General features: G+C 36.3%; 1 long non-coding RNA gene across 2 annotated transcripts in view; it reads left to right on the forward strand.

Annotated features, from left to right (window-relative positions):
• LOC124898172 overlaps positions 1-14376 on the forward strand; it is a 44386-nt gene extending 30010 nt beyond the window's left edge. The window contains exon 3 of one of the 2 annotated variants that reach the window (XR_007055070.1): positions 3307-3365. This is a non-coding gene — a long non-coding RNA (uncharacterized LOC124898172). Of the gene's footprint in view, positions 1-3306; positions 3366-14136 lie in introns of those variants that run through there. The other variant, XR_007055069.1, reaches the window with a different exon arrangement.
• The last annotated feature ends 442 nt before the right edge of the window (positions 14377-14818 follow it).

Genomic DNA, 14818 nt, shown 5'->3' on the forward strand with positions numbered 1-14818 from the left:
CAAATTTGGCTAGGGTTTGTTCTTTCTCAATGATTGATGATGAAAATGAGTTTTTGAACTCATATACATATATATATACACATATTACCATCCATAATATAATAAGAAATGACCAAAATGCCTTTAAAATTTAAATAATGTCAAATCTGTCCTTTGGTGGACTGTTTTGATAAGCTAAAGTAGATCGACTATAACTTTTTGCTTCGATATCAGATTTGGGTGAAATTGGTATCGTTGGAAGAATAATTCAAAGGGCTTTTATTTTATATAAAGTAGGACACCCAGTTCATCCTGTACAAGGAGTTATGGTCATTTGAAGTTGACCCTAAAAATTTATTTTGATAGGCTGAAGTAAAACATGTATAACTCCTTACTCAGACTTTGGATTTGGATGAAACCAATTGTATTTGAAAGAAGACTCAATGATCTTTGTTTTTGTAGGTCGCAGCTCTCCCAGTTCATTATATTAAGGGAGTTATGATCATTCAAAGTTGACCCAAAAATTGGCTGGCCTTAGTAGTTTGTGTGCAGGAAATTTTCCTGCACATTTACTATTCCCAAATATCCCGGCCACCGTTTTATAGTTTCAAAGGTGCTCGATTATATCCGAAACCTATCCATTTTTGGAAATATTTATATCGTTGGAAAGCTTATTATATAGCCTTCACATGGAACCATAGAACGGGCAAATTCTGGTATAAATAAAATAAAATAAAAAAATTAATTCCATATAAATAAGATCAATACACGTACTTGAATATGCCAATACAAGTACTTAAATATGGGGTGTTACAAGATTTATATCAAGCCATAATTTGCCCTAAGATAGAGATTCTTCTCAAGCACTTTAACTACATCTAATGAAAACTAAGGCAACCTTTATTAGTGTAAGCAACTAAGGCCAATCTTATCTGAAGAATGAGTGTCTAAAGTATTTTTATCTAACTTGAGTTATCTAAGGAATTCTCATGATAAACATGAGAGATGAGCCTAATGCACCTAAGACATAAGGAAATAAGTCAAGTATTTCAACTCTACGGTTCCACATTAGTCTAAATGGTCCAACTAATTGAAGTCTTGCATTTATCAATACAACACCTAAAACCCATCCCAAATCCAACACAATATCATAAAAATACTATGAAATAGCTCAATCTAACAAGGGATAAACCTAGCCTACCTCGACACTGAAGAAAGCTCAATGAATTGTTAACTACTATTTTCCCTTCTGAGAAGCCTCTTTAAGATCTCAAGTTATTATAAGCACATTCTACTCATCAATACAAGAATAACGATACCCATATTACACTATTATGCTTCAGGTCCAAAAATCACATCAAAATCCCACGTGGGTCCCACATATGAAAATCACATTTCCAAAATTAACCCAACATATTATCAAGCTCAGGGAATTATTACCCTAAAAATGGGTAAAAACCAAGCTAAATTGAGACTAAAATCAAGTTCTAAGGATTTTGGAGTTTTGAGTAAGAAATTAAGAAATTTCACCAAGAAAAGGGTGAATTCTTAATCATAACTTCTTGTACATAATGATCAAGGTGATATACTATATATTAATGGAATGCTCTATGAGTCCTCTTTCCAATTAAATTGGTTTCATCCAATTTGTCTATTGGAGCAAAAAGTTATGGTCGATCTACTTCAGCCTAGCAAAAGTGAATTTTTGGGTCAACTTCAAATGATCATAACTCCTCGTACACAATGATATGGGTGAGATACTATATATCAACGGAAAGGTATGGGAGTCCTCTTTCTAACGAAATTAGTTTCATCCAATTTGGATATTGGAGTTAAACTTTATGGTTGATCTATTTCAAACTATCAAAATAGTCCACCAAAGGACAGATTCGAGAATTATTTGATTTTTAGGGGCATTTTGGTCATTCCCCCTCACCCAAAATCCATCCAAACCCTATATTAAAGCCTATTAGAAGCATTATATGTTATATTTCATCAAATTCCCTAAAAAAAAACCCTAAGCTCCTACATCCAACTTCAAAAACCTCCAAAGTTCACCATTAATTCTGCAAATTTATTCAAGATTCCAAGTTCCTAGTTCAAAAACTTCAAGAACCTCCAAAGTTCATCATTAATTCTATAAATTTATTCAAGATTCCAAGTTCCTAGTTCATGAACTCCAAGAACCATCATTCAAAGGCACGATTAACATCTCAAAAATGAGTATCGATCTAAAGTTCATCATTCAAGGTATGTGGGGTTTTTCAACAAGAACTCTCTTTCATTCTCGTACCCAAAGTAGTTTTCTTTACAAAGGAATGATTTTTATTTGATTTTACGAATTTGAAGCATGAACCCATATCTTATGATAATTAATGATAATTATTATAAAATCTTGATGTTTATGATTTTGAAAGATGAATTTACATGTGTGGAGATATAAAACATGAATCTTAAACAATATTTATCATGATTTTGATATTCGAGTTGTGAATCCCCATTGGAAATTGTGATTTCTTTTTGAAAGTGTGTGTTATAAGCACGTTGATGTTGAATATTTGAGATATTTTGAATGATTTGACCTTTTAGTATAAATGGAATTATTTTGAACTCGAGTGTGAAAGAAATCTACAACGTGGTTGATTTTGATAGATGGGAAGCATGATGGCTCCCGATTTATATTTATATATTACTAAAATTATTTTGTTGTGGATTGTCTTTGAAATGATCTTAGCTAAGTCTAGGAGAAATCTTTAGCACCGAGTGGGAGGTATAAAGCGACCTTACTTTCCTAGAACTACGTGTCCCTGTAGGAGTGAGCCTGAGGTTGATTTATATAGTGATCGCTAGTTTGTGTGGATTTGATATCGATAGTGCTACTCCGATGGCAAGGATAGGACGGCTCTCCCTAACGTGGGTTGTACGTTGGACTCCATGTAGCTCACATGGTTTATGTCGGTTGTAGGATCTCCCAATGTGTGTGTCTTTTCTTGTGTCTATGGTGAATGGTTAAGTAATTTGAAAGTGGAATTATGAAAGTTATTCTTTCAAAAGATTTAAATGATATTTATATTATGAGAATTGATATTCTTGATGAACTGAAAGTGATTGACAAATTATATGATGACTCACATGTGTTATTGTACTTATTTCATCCTCTCATGATTATGATGATTTTTTTGGGCTATGTGAGTCTTTCATACATCCTGCATATTTCTTATAAATATTTATGATGATGATGTTTATACAGCTACATACACCCCCATATAGTTGGTTTCTTTCCATGGTACTGACCCACATCTTCGAATGTGGGCTGTATTTTCTCAGAATGTAGGTTCAGGTGCTCAGTTCCAGGTTTGACAGTGATTCTTCAGACACACTGTTCTACATCCTCTGTTGTGGTGAGTCCTCATGTTCCGAGGATGTGATGTCTGATGTTGGTTTCACGAAATTTTTTTACATTTGATAACTGAGTATGAGTCAGTTGGGGCATGTCTCAATGGCTCACTGGTTTTATTAATTTTTCTTAGAGGCTTGTCAGACTAGTATAGATGTTGGGAGTTGACTATTAAGTTGTATTTTGTTATCTTTCTGAAATTCTTTTATTCTTGGATGATGATTACTCTGTTGATATTTGAGGGTTATATATATAAACCCCATTAATTTGTATTAAACTGAATGAAAATGGTTCAAAGGGTTAGCTTGGGGCTACTCGTAGCCTCGAGCACCGTGTGATGCTTCGGGACTCGTTTTTCGAGGCATTACCAACTTGGTATCAGAGCCTAAGGTTTTAAGGTGTCCTACGGAGTCTACCAAGCCATGTTTAGTAGAGTATTGATCATCGGTGTGTAGCGCGCCACATCTATTAGTAAGAGGCTATAAGACGATTTACGAAAAAGTGTGATTCTTTCTTTCAAAAGTCTATCATACTTAAAGTGTCTCTCTCTGCTATTGATTTGTGCTCTCCTCTTTCAGAAATATGCCTCCACGTCGAGCGAGAAGAAATAATGATGGTCAGCAACCTCAACTCACTGACCCATTGAATGAAAACGTGTCTCATGCTAAATTTTGGGCAGCCTTTCAAGCGCTGACCCAAGTTGTTACTGCAAATGTTCAGGCCAACCAGGCTCCAGCTCCACAGCAGCAGGGTGGTGATTCAGCTGCTGCTAGGATCTGTGACTTCATGCGGATGAATTCGCCAGAATTCTATGGGTCCAAGTCTGATTAGGATCTATGGTTATTTTTAGAGGAGGTGCAAAAGATTACTCAGGTGATGCATATATCTGAGGAACATAGTATGGATTTGGCTGTGTATAGGTTGAAAGACCTTACTTATGACTGGGTTGTTACTTGGAGGAAAGATAGAGGTGAGGGAGCTGTCCCTACAACTTGGCAAGAGTTCTAGGATGCATTCCTGGATAAGTTTTTCCCTTTGGATATGAGCGAGGCAAAGGTGGAAGAGTTTATGAACCTACGACAGGGATCTATGACTGTGAGGGAGTACTGTCTAAAGTTTAATCAGTTGGCCAAGTATGCTGCTGACTTAGTGGTTGATAATCAGGCTAGTATGAGTAAGTTTATGACTGGAGTATCTAGTTATGTGGTTAAGGAGTGTAGGTCAGCTATTCTAAATAGTGAGATAAATCTTTCTAGGCTGATGACTTATGCCCAAAAGATTGAGGCAGACAAGATTAAGGAGAGAGATAGAATAAGAGGGAATAAGAATGCTAGGTTCGAGCAGCATGGAAAGGGTCAGACTAGATTGCAGGAAGGGAGTCGCCCTCAGTATTAGGATCGTTTGTTTATGCCAGCGCCGTCATCTGCTAGTGCTCCCATGCCTAGAGGTAGGCAGGAGCAAGGTAGCAAGTTATATGCATCTAGGTCCTAGTAAAGTGCTAGTAGTAAGCCAAATCATCCCCTGTGTCCTAAGTGTGGTAGGGCTCATTTGGGTGAGTGTTAGGGTGAGAAGAAGGGTTATTTCTGGTGTGGTGATATGGGTCACAGAGTTAGAGATTGTCCACAGGATGGACAAGGGCATCGTGACTATCGCCCTCAAACCCAGACTCAGACTGTTAGTGCTCCAGTTTCAGCGGCTCGCCCAGCCCAGCTCAAGGCGCCTCTTCTAGCAATGCTGGTGGGCAATGCTAGAATAGATTCTATGCTTTATCGTTTTGCTAGGAATAGGAGAACTCTCTCGATGTTGTTACTGGTATGCTTCGTATATTTCAGTTTGATATGTATGCTTTGTTGGATCCTGGATCTAGTTACTCATATGTTACACCTTTGATTGTTGTGAATGTTGAAATAAGTCCTGAGATTATTCCTTAGCCTTTCCTAGTTTCTACCCCAGTGGGTGATTTGATTGTTGCCCAGAAAGTGTATAAAAAGTATCCTATTACCGTTCTTCATAGAGTCTTGTTGGCTGATCTGATTGAGTTATACATGGTAGATTTTGATGTGATTTTGGATATAGACTGGTCGTATTCTTCTTATGCCTCTATTGATTATCAGACTCGAGTGGTTAAGTTTCAGTTTCTGGATGCATCCGTGTTTGAGTGGTCTGGGAATTCTGTGTCACCCAAGAGTTATTTTATCTCTTACCTCAAAGCTAAAAAGCTTATTTCCAAGGGGTGTATTTAACATTTGGTTAGAGTTAAAGACACTAAGTCTGAGACTCCAACTCTCCAGTCTGTTAACATTGTCAATGAGTTTTTAGATGTCTTTCTGGATGATCTCCCAGGGATACCTCCTGATAGAGAGATAGAGTTTAGGATTGATCTTTTTTTCGATACTCAGCCCATTTCTATTCCTCCTTACCGTATGGACCCTACAAAACTTAAGGAGTTGAAAGAGCAACTCAAAGATCTACTAGATAAGAGTTTCATAAGGCCCAGTGTTTCTCCTTGGGGTGATCCTGTGTTGTTTGTGGAAAAGAAAGATGGCTCTTTGCGTATGTGCATTGATTACCGCAATTGAATAAAGTCACCATAAAAAATAAGTACCCTCTTTCAAGAATAGATGATTTGTTTGACCAATTGCAAGGTGCAAGTTATTTCTCAAAGATAGACCTTTGTTTCGGCTATCATCAACTCAAAGTTAGGGAGTGTGACATCCCAAAAACTGCTTTCCAAACTCATTATAGCCATTTTGAGTTTTTTGTTATGTCTTTTGGGTTAATTAATGCCCCAGCAGCTTTCATGGACCTCATAAATTGAGTGTTCAAACCATATCTGGATATGTTTGTCGTAGTGTAGTGTTCATCGATGATATACTGGTGTACTCCCATAGTGAGGATAAACATTCTGATTATCTTCGAACTGTCTTACAAACTCTTAGAGATTACAAGTTGTTTGCCAAGTTCAGTAAGTGTGAGTTTTGGCTAAGGTCAGTTGCTTTTCTGGGTCATATCATTTCTTCTGAGTTGATCCCTAAAAGACTGAAGCTATTAGAAATTGGCCTAGACCTATTTCTCTGACAAATATCCGAAGTTTCTTGGGTTTAGATGGCTATTACTGCCATTTTGTTGAGGGTTTCTCCTCTATAGCATCTCCTATGACTCAGTTGACCCAAAAGAAAGTGAAGTTCTTGTGGTCTGAATCTTGTGATAAGAGTTTTTAGGAGTTGAAAACTCGACTCACTTCAGCCCCTGTTTTGACTTTGCCTGATGGTGTTGATGGTTTCGTGGTGTACTATGATGCTTCAAGAGTTGGTTTGGGTTGCGTATTAATGCAGAAGGGTAAGGTGATAGCTTATGCTTCTAGATAGTTGAAACCCCATGAGAAAAATTACCCCACCCATGACCTTGAGTTGGCTGTTGTTGTGTTTGCTTTGAAAATCTGGAGACACTATTTGTATGGTGTCCATGTTAATGTTTTTACTGATCATAAGAGTCTGCAGTATGTGTTTACCCAGAGAGAATTGAATCTTAGACAGAGACAATGGTTAGAATTGTTAAAGAACTATGATATGAGTGTGCTGTACCATCCAGGCAAGGCCAATATTGTGGCGGATGCCCTAAGTAGAATGTCCATGGGTAGTGTTTTATATGTGGTAGAAGGTAAGAAAGAGTTGGCTCGTGTTGTACATCATTTGGCAGATTAGGGGTTAGGTTGTTTGGCTCTGCTGAAAGTAGTCTAGGGGTTCAGAGTAGTTCTGAATCCTCCTTGGTTTCGGAATTAAAGGAAAAACAATACTTAGATGCTAGTTTGGTCAGACTGAAGGAGTCAGTCAAGGACCAAAATTAGAGGTTTTCTCCCAAGGGGGAGATGATGTGTTTAGATTGCAGGGTAGATTGTGTGTCCCAAATATTAATGATCTGAGATAGAGGATTATGGCTGAAGTGCACGGGGTGCGATATTCTGTTCATCCTGGTGCCACCAAGATGTACCGAGACTTGCGAGAAATCTATTGGTGGAGTGGCATGAAAAAAGATATAGCAGCGTTTGTTGCTAAGTGTGCAACATGCCAACAAGTTAAGGTTGAACACCAAAGACTTGGTGGTATGGTGCAAGAGTTTAGTATTCCCACCTGAAAGTGGGAAGAGATAAATATGGACTTCGTGATTGGTTTACCTCCTTCCCGACGCCATCATGATTCCATTTGGGTTGTGGTTGATAGGTTGACTAAGTATGCTCAGTTCTTGCTTTTCATACTTCATATGCTGCTGAGGATTATGCTAGATTGTAAATCTGAGAGCTAGTCAGACCGCATGGAGTTCCCTTGTCTATCATTTCGGATAGGGGTACTTAGTTCACTTCACAATTTTGGAAATATTTTCAGAAGGGTCTTGGTACCCAAGTGCTTTTGAGTTTTGCTTTTCATCCGCAGACCAATGGTCAGGCTGAGCGGACCATCCAGACCTTAGAGGATACGTTGAGAGTTTATACACTTGACTTTAAGGGAAGTTGGGATGATCACTCACCGTTGATAGAGTTTGCTTATAATAATAGTTTCCACTCTAGTATTGGCATGGCTCCGTTTGAAACCTTATATGAGAGGAAGTATAGATCATCCATAGGTTGGTTTGAGGTGGGTGAAGCAGCTGTGAGTGGTCTTGATTTGGTATTTGAGGCCATGGAAAAAGTTAAGTTGATTAGGGAAAGGTTGAAAATTGCGCAGAGTCGTCAGAAGTCATATGCAGATGTTAGAAGGAGAGACCTTGAGTTTGAAGTTGGTGACCTAGTGTATCTAAAAATTTCACCCATGAGGCAGGGGTGAAGAGATTCGAAAAGAAGGGGAAGCTTAGTCCCCGTTATGTTGGTCCTTACAAAATTCTTAGCCGTGTTGGTAAGGTAGCTTATGAGGTCGAGTTGCCTTCCGAGTTGTCCTCTGTTCATCCAATATTCCATGTCTCCAAGCTTAGAAAGCATATTAGCGATGCTGTGGTAGTGGATTCCTCTGTGAGTGCTGACATTCAACAAAATCTTTCTTTTGATAAGATTCCTATTAAGATTCTTGATTTCAGTGTCCGAACACTAAAGAACAAAAAAGTTCCCTTGGTCAAGGTGTTGTGGCGAAACTAATCTGTTGAGGGTGCAACTTGGGAAGCTGAGGCGTATATGCAATCCAAGTACCCGCACCTATTTTCTGCGAACTCCGATCAAGATGAAGGTACCATTCTTTCGTAAATCATGCACTTTTGATAAAAGTTGCAGCAGTTCAGCTGTCATTTATTATGTGTTCAGCTGTAGTTTCTTGAATTTATGCATTCTATGTTGCATTCGGAGTGAGAAACGATGTGGTGATGAGTCTAACAAATGGTTTCAGCTGTATGCTCTATTCCCTATCTAATCTTGGCATGTCTAGTGTCATTCGAGGATGAATGTTTCCAAGGGGGGGATGATGTAATACCCTGGGAAATTTTTCATTGAAATTTTGTGCGTAAACGTGTTGGGTTCTATCTTCTAGAATAAATTATAAATTTTTTCGTGTGGAATGTCTTAGGTTATGACCCACCATTACATAGAGTATCGAATAAGCTTTCCAACGATTTGTGGATCATCTAAAACGGACATTCGAGCGAAGAGTTATGAATATTCCGATCGAACCGTGAATAGTAGTGAACAGTAAAACGTGTAGGAAAAAGTACTGAGGCCTGGTGTATTTTTGGTCCAATTTTAAATGATCATAACTCCTTTTACATAATGATCTAGGTGATCTACTATATATCAACGGAAATCTCTGCGAGTCCTCTTTCCAATGAAATTGGATTCATCCAATTTGTCTATTGGAGCAAAAAGTTATGGTCGATCTACTTTAGCCTATCAAAAGCAAATTTTTGGGTCAAGTTCAAACGATCATAACTCTTCGTACACAATGATCTGGGTGAGATACTTATATTAACAGAAAGATATGAGAGTCGTCTTTCTAATGAAATTAGTTTCATCCAATTTGGATATCAAAGTAAAACGTTATGGTTGATCTACTTCAAACTATCAAAATAGTCCACCAAAGGACAAATTCGAGAATTATTTGATTTTTAGGGGCATTTTGGTCATTCTCCCTCACCCAAAATCCATCCAAACCCTATATTAAAGCCTATTAGAAGCATTATATGTTATATTTTATCAAATTCCCTCAAAAAGAAAATCCTAAGCTCCTACATCCAACTTCAAGAACCTCCAAAGTTCACCATTAATTCTGCAAATTTATTCAAGTTTCCAAGTTCCTAGTTCAAAAACTTCAAGAACCTCCAAAGTTCACCATTAATTCTACAAATTTATTCAAGATTCCAAGTTCCTAGTTCAAGAACTCCAAGAACCATCATTCAAAGGCACGATTAACATCTCAAAAAATGAATATCGATCTAAAGTTCATCATTCAAGGTATGTGGGGTTTTTCAATAAGAACTCTCTTTCGTTCTAGTGCCCAAAAGTAATTTTCTTTACAAAGGCATGATTTTTATGAAATTGAAGCATGAACCCATATCTTATGATGATTATTATGAAATGTTGATGTTTATGATTTTGAAAGATGAATTTACATGTGTGGAGATATAAAGCATGAATCTTGAATGATATTTATCATGATTTTGATATTCGGGTCGTGAATCCCTATTGGAAATTGTATTTTTTGTTTTGAAAGTGTGTTTTATAAGAACGTTGATATTGAATATTTGAGATATTTTGAATGTTTTGACCTTTTGGTCTTCACGGAGTTGTTTTGAACTCGAGTGTGAAAGAAATCTACAACGTGGTTGATTTTGATAGATGGGAAGCATGATGGCTCTCGATGTATATTTATATATTACTAAAATTATTTTGGTGTGGATTGTCTTTGAAATGATTTGAGCTAAGTCCGGGAGAAATCTTACCGAGTGGGAGGTATAAAGCGACCTTACTTTCCTAGAACTACGTACCCCCATAGGAGTGAGCCTGAGGCTGATTTATATAGTGATCACTAGTTTGTGTAGATTTGATATCGATAGTCCTAATCCGATGGCAAGGATAGGATGGCTCTCCCCAACGTGGTTTGTACGTTGGACTCCATGTAGCTCACATGGTTTGTGTCGGTTATAGGATCTCCCAGTGTGTGTGTGTTTTCTTGTTTCTATGGTGAATGGTGAAGTGATTTGAAAGTGGAATTGTGAAAGTTATTCTTTCAAAAGATTTAAATGATATTTACATTATGAGAATTGATATTCTTGATGAACTTAAAGTGATTGACAAATTATATGATGACTCACATGTATTATTGTACTTATTTCATCCTCTCATGATTATGATGATTTTCTTTGGGCTATGTGAGTCTTTCATACATCCTGCATATTTCTTATAAATATTTATGATGATAATGTTTATACAACTGCATACACCCCCTATACTCAGTTCCTTTCTATGGTACTGACCCACATCTTCGGATGTGGGTTGCATTTTCTTGGAATGTAGGTTCAGGTGCTCAGTTCCAGGTTCGACAGAGATTCTTCGGGCATGCTGTTCTACATCCTCTGTTGTGGTGAGTCCTCATGTTCTGAGGACGTGATGTCTGATGTTGGTTTCACGAAATTGTTTACATTTGATAACTGAGTATAAGTCAGTTGGGGCATGTCTCAATGGCTCGCTGGTTTTATTGATTTTCTTAGAGGCTTGTCAGACTAGTATAGATGTTGGGAGTTGACTAATAAGTCATATTTTGTTATCTTTCTAAAATTTTTTTATTCTTAGATGATGATTACGCTATTGATATTTGAGGGTTATTTATAGAAACCCCATTGATTTGTGTTGAACTGAATGAAAATGGCTCAAAGGGTTAGCTTGGGGCTACTGGTAGCCTCAAGCACCGTATGTGCTCTGGGACCCATTTTTAGGTGCGTTACAGAAAATGATGAAGAATGCCAAAAATTATGGAAAAAAGGTCCTTTTATACCCAGTCCAGGTAATCAGGAGTCGATGTCGTGACCTCGAGGCTCGCAATAGTAGTGCCTCTTATCTTTCAGACTAGTCACAATTTCAATACACCCTTTTCAATCATGATCCAAACTGTTGCTACCATGGTGTACCAAAAACCTGGTGCACCAGATTTTTTAAGTCTAAAATAGGCTCGACCGGGTGCTTAGGATTCATTTGGAATCCTGTATATGCAAAAAAACTATGTAACCATACCAAATTTTACATTCTGGACTCAGTGTCACAATTGGATTCTCCATTCAAAGTTGTTTCAATCAAACGTGGGTGCCACATCCATATTTTATTTTCTTAACTTTTTGACCAATATGTCGAAATGGGATCGGGTTTCTCAGGACCCAAACCAAAGATTCACCTAGACTAAAACTAATATTTTAGAGCTGTTGGCACAGTTTCTATTTGCATTTAAGGTCATTTTATAGAAGTTTTCTCCCAATGGCCATTTGGAAACAATGAAGACTTCAAATTAGGGAATTGGTTCTAAAAACCAAACGAACTGCCCGGTAATAAAACTGTCAGTTCTAACAAGTCATAAATGACTTAGGGTAGCTATAGGAAAGCACTAACTAGGAAAATAAATGAAAATATGGAAAATAACTTGAAGGGTCATTATATTGTACCTTTGAATGTGATTGGCTCTTTGAAAAGGCTACAAAAAAGATATAATGAAGAATTTATGAAAATTATTAGGCATTTGAACCTTATGAAATTCTTTTTGGGTTCTTGCTTATCTTATATTCCATATGAATGCCTTCATCATTGAGTTTTGTTTGTTTTCTCACTAATCTTATATTCCATATGAATGCTTTCATCATGAGTTTTGTTTGTTTTTCTAGCTGCACTTCTTGTATTGACCCATTAATTTCACTTCTCTTATTGATTTTCATGTCCTACTTTTTATTCTTCACAACTGCTGACTCCTTTACTATTTTTTTCCTAGGGATTTCTTCAATGCATTTGTGAGAGACTATCTACTATAAACTCTTAATAGGAGAACTTTTCTTTGTTGGATTTCTTTTAGCACTAGTCTCTTGCATAATATGGTCATGCATTTTACCCCTTATTACAAGTGGGGAAACTTTTAAAACTTTTTCTTTCCTTTCTTCTTCTTCTTCTTCTTCTTCTTCTTCTATCCCTTTCTCTATTAGTATTTTTGTTACCATGTTATGTCCTTGTTCTAACTCACTGATAATTAAATCAGTGGAATTGATAGCTCCAGGATGTTGTTGGAACATATTATCATTTATACCATGCCCTATACCTGAACATCTGTTGATTGTATATCATCAGCAACTGCATCTACTAGTAGATCTTCTATTTTATATGCCTCACTGATAACATACAATTCATCCTTCTTTGAATGCTCTTCTTTCATTGTGATATAAGGTAATATAGTGTTTGTTAATGTTGTTGTACTCTTATTTTCATGATTTCCTTCCCCATCTAACTCTGTAATTACTACTACATCCTCTGCTATTTCTTTTATACCTTGGTTTAACTCTGCTACAGAGACTGTATTGGTTGCTTGTGAGTACTTTTTTTAGAAAGTACTATGAACCCAACTCTTGGTAGAATTCTCTTGGTGTCTGTCATCACCGTTACCCTCCTTATTGGTTTTTGACTTCAATCTTTTCAAATTCTTTCTATTCTCTATTACTTCTTCTTCACTTATTTTGTTTGTTAAGGCTACAAAAGGGTTATTTGTAACAATACCTTCTTGATTCTTTTCCTTGCTGTCATCATTCACGTTGTCCTTCTTTTTTTTTTGCTTTTTTCTTTCCGAGAAATAATTTCCCTATTGGGTTCCATTTGGAATAACTTCTATAAACCTTTCTTGATTGCTCTTACTTGTTTTTATTGTCATCTTATTCATTCTCATTTACTTCACCTCTATTTTCTCTCAATTTCGAATGAAAAATCTTGCACTTCTCCTCATAATGATCTTGAAGTTTTCACTTCTTACAATTTTTTGGGAGCATATCATATTGCATTTTGATTTTGTCTGCTCTAGAAACTTTTGTTATAGGATCTTCTATTTCCAACTCTACAAACTTTGGGAAATCTACCATTAGGTCCATCTATACTTTGGTACAACTTGGCAAGGTTTTGTTGATTGTGGCCATGTCTAGATGAATTGGTTTACCCACTGTAGATTCTAGAGAAATTAATGATTCTTTAACAAAGATGGTAGGCCAAAGATTAGGGAAAGATATATAAGCTATGGCTTGTGTTGTTTTCTCACCCACTTTGAATGTTGCATCATAAATAAGTAGTCTCATTTGATATGAAGAGCCATCATTGGCAGAGAAATATTATGCATTTTTCGACATCATATTAATAAAATCTTCAAATAGCTCAAATCAAATTAGAAATGCTTATTTCACAACTATCCAATTGTGTACTCACCATTTACATTGCATGTTTAGGAATTTGATATCAAAGTTCCTCCAAATCAGGCCACTCATATGAAAATTTTCCAATAACTACATATTGCAAATCTCAATGGTGTTCATTCGCTTGACTTCTTCTTCAGTCAATGTTAATCTGGGTATTCCATCATGGTACTTAGGCTTATTAATAGAAATTTCTTCTATTTGAGGGTTTTGAATATTCTTTGGGAGGTTTGTAGTTGAAGCCTATAGAGAATCTACATATCTGCCCTCCTGTAATATTGAAGTATCCTCAATGTTAGATTGTTTAGGTTTGATAGGCAAAATAGAATCCTTATTTTTGATGTTTTCCAATCTTGTCACAGTTTTATCCTTAGGGGTGAAAGGCATTGAAGGAAGTGCAGGGAACTCAGAAGAAAGAGATAGGAGCTGGCCAGTTGATGAATTCGATTGACCAGTGGCCGGGTTAACCATAGTCAGACTATGGATTGGTGGTGAGGGTTCGCATGAAAGAGAAGAGAAAATTTATTTTACCTTGTATAAGTGAAAAACTTAAACATTTATGTAATGAAATAGTAAAATAATAATTTCTCCTTTTTTATTTATCTATTATTTCAAGAATAAATTGTCACTTTTAACATTAAGAAAAGACAATTATGTTTTTTCTTTCATATTTTGTCCTTTCTTAGCAATAATTACTATATTTTAATTAATTTTTCATGACCTAATATACTACAAATTAATTAATTGGGGCCATTAGTAGGAGTAGTACGGTAAAATAGTCATGCCATTATTATTTTCTTAATGAATGTGTCAAGTCCAAATGTGACAAGTAAAAGTGAATGGAATGAATAATAATAAGAATATTGTAGAGGGAAGAGAGAAAGTAAAGATTTCTCATCTATCTTGATGGATAAAATACAATGAAGAACCTTTTTAATTTGTAGAGGAAAGTTAGCGTAGTCTAAAGTTAGACTTCTAGCTTTTCTCCACAAAAAAATACAAAATAGATATTCACTATAAAACAAATACATTTATACTACTCCT

The sequence above is a fragment of the Capsicum annuum genome, chromosome 4 (genome assembly GCF_002878395.1).
Source record: "Capsicum annuum cultivar UCD-10X-F1 chromosome 4, UCD10Xv1.1, whole genome shotgun sequence".
Taxonomy (NCBI): Eukaryota; Viridiplantae; Streptophyta; class Magnoliopsida; order Solanales; family Solanaceae; genus Capsicum; species Capsicum annuum.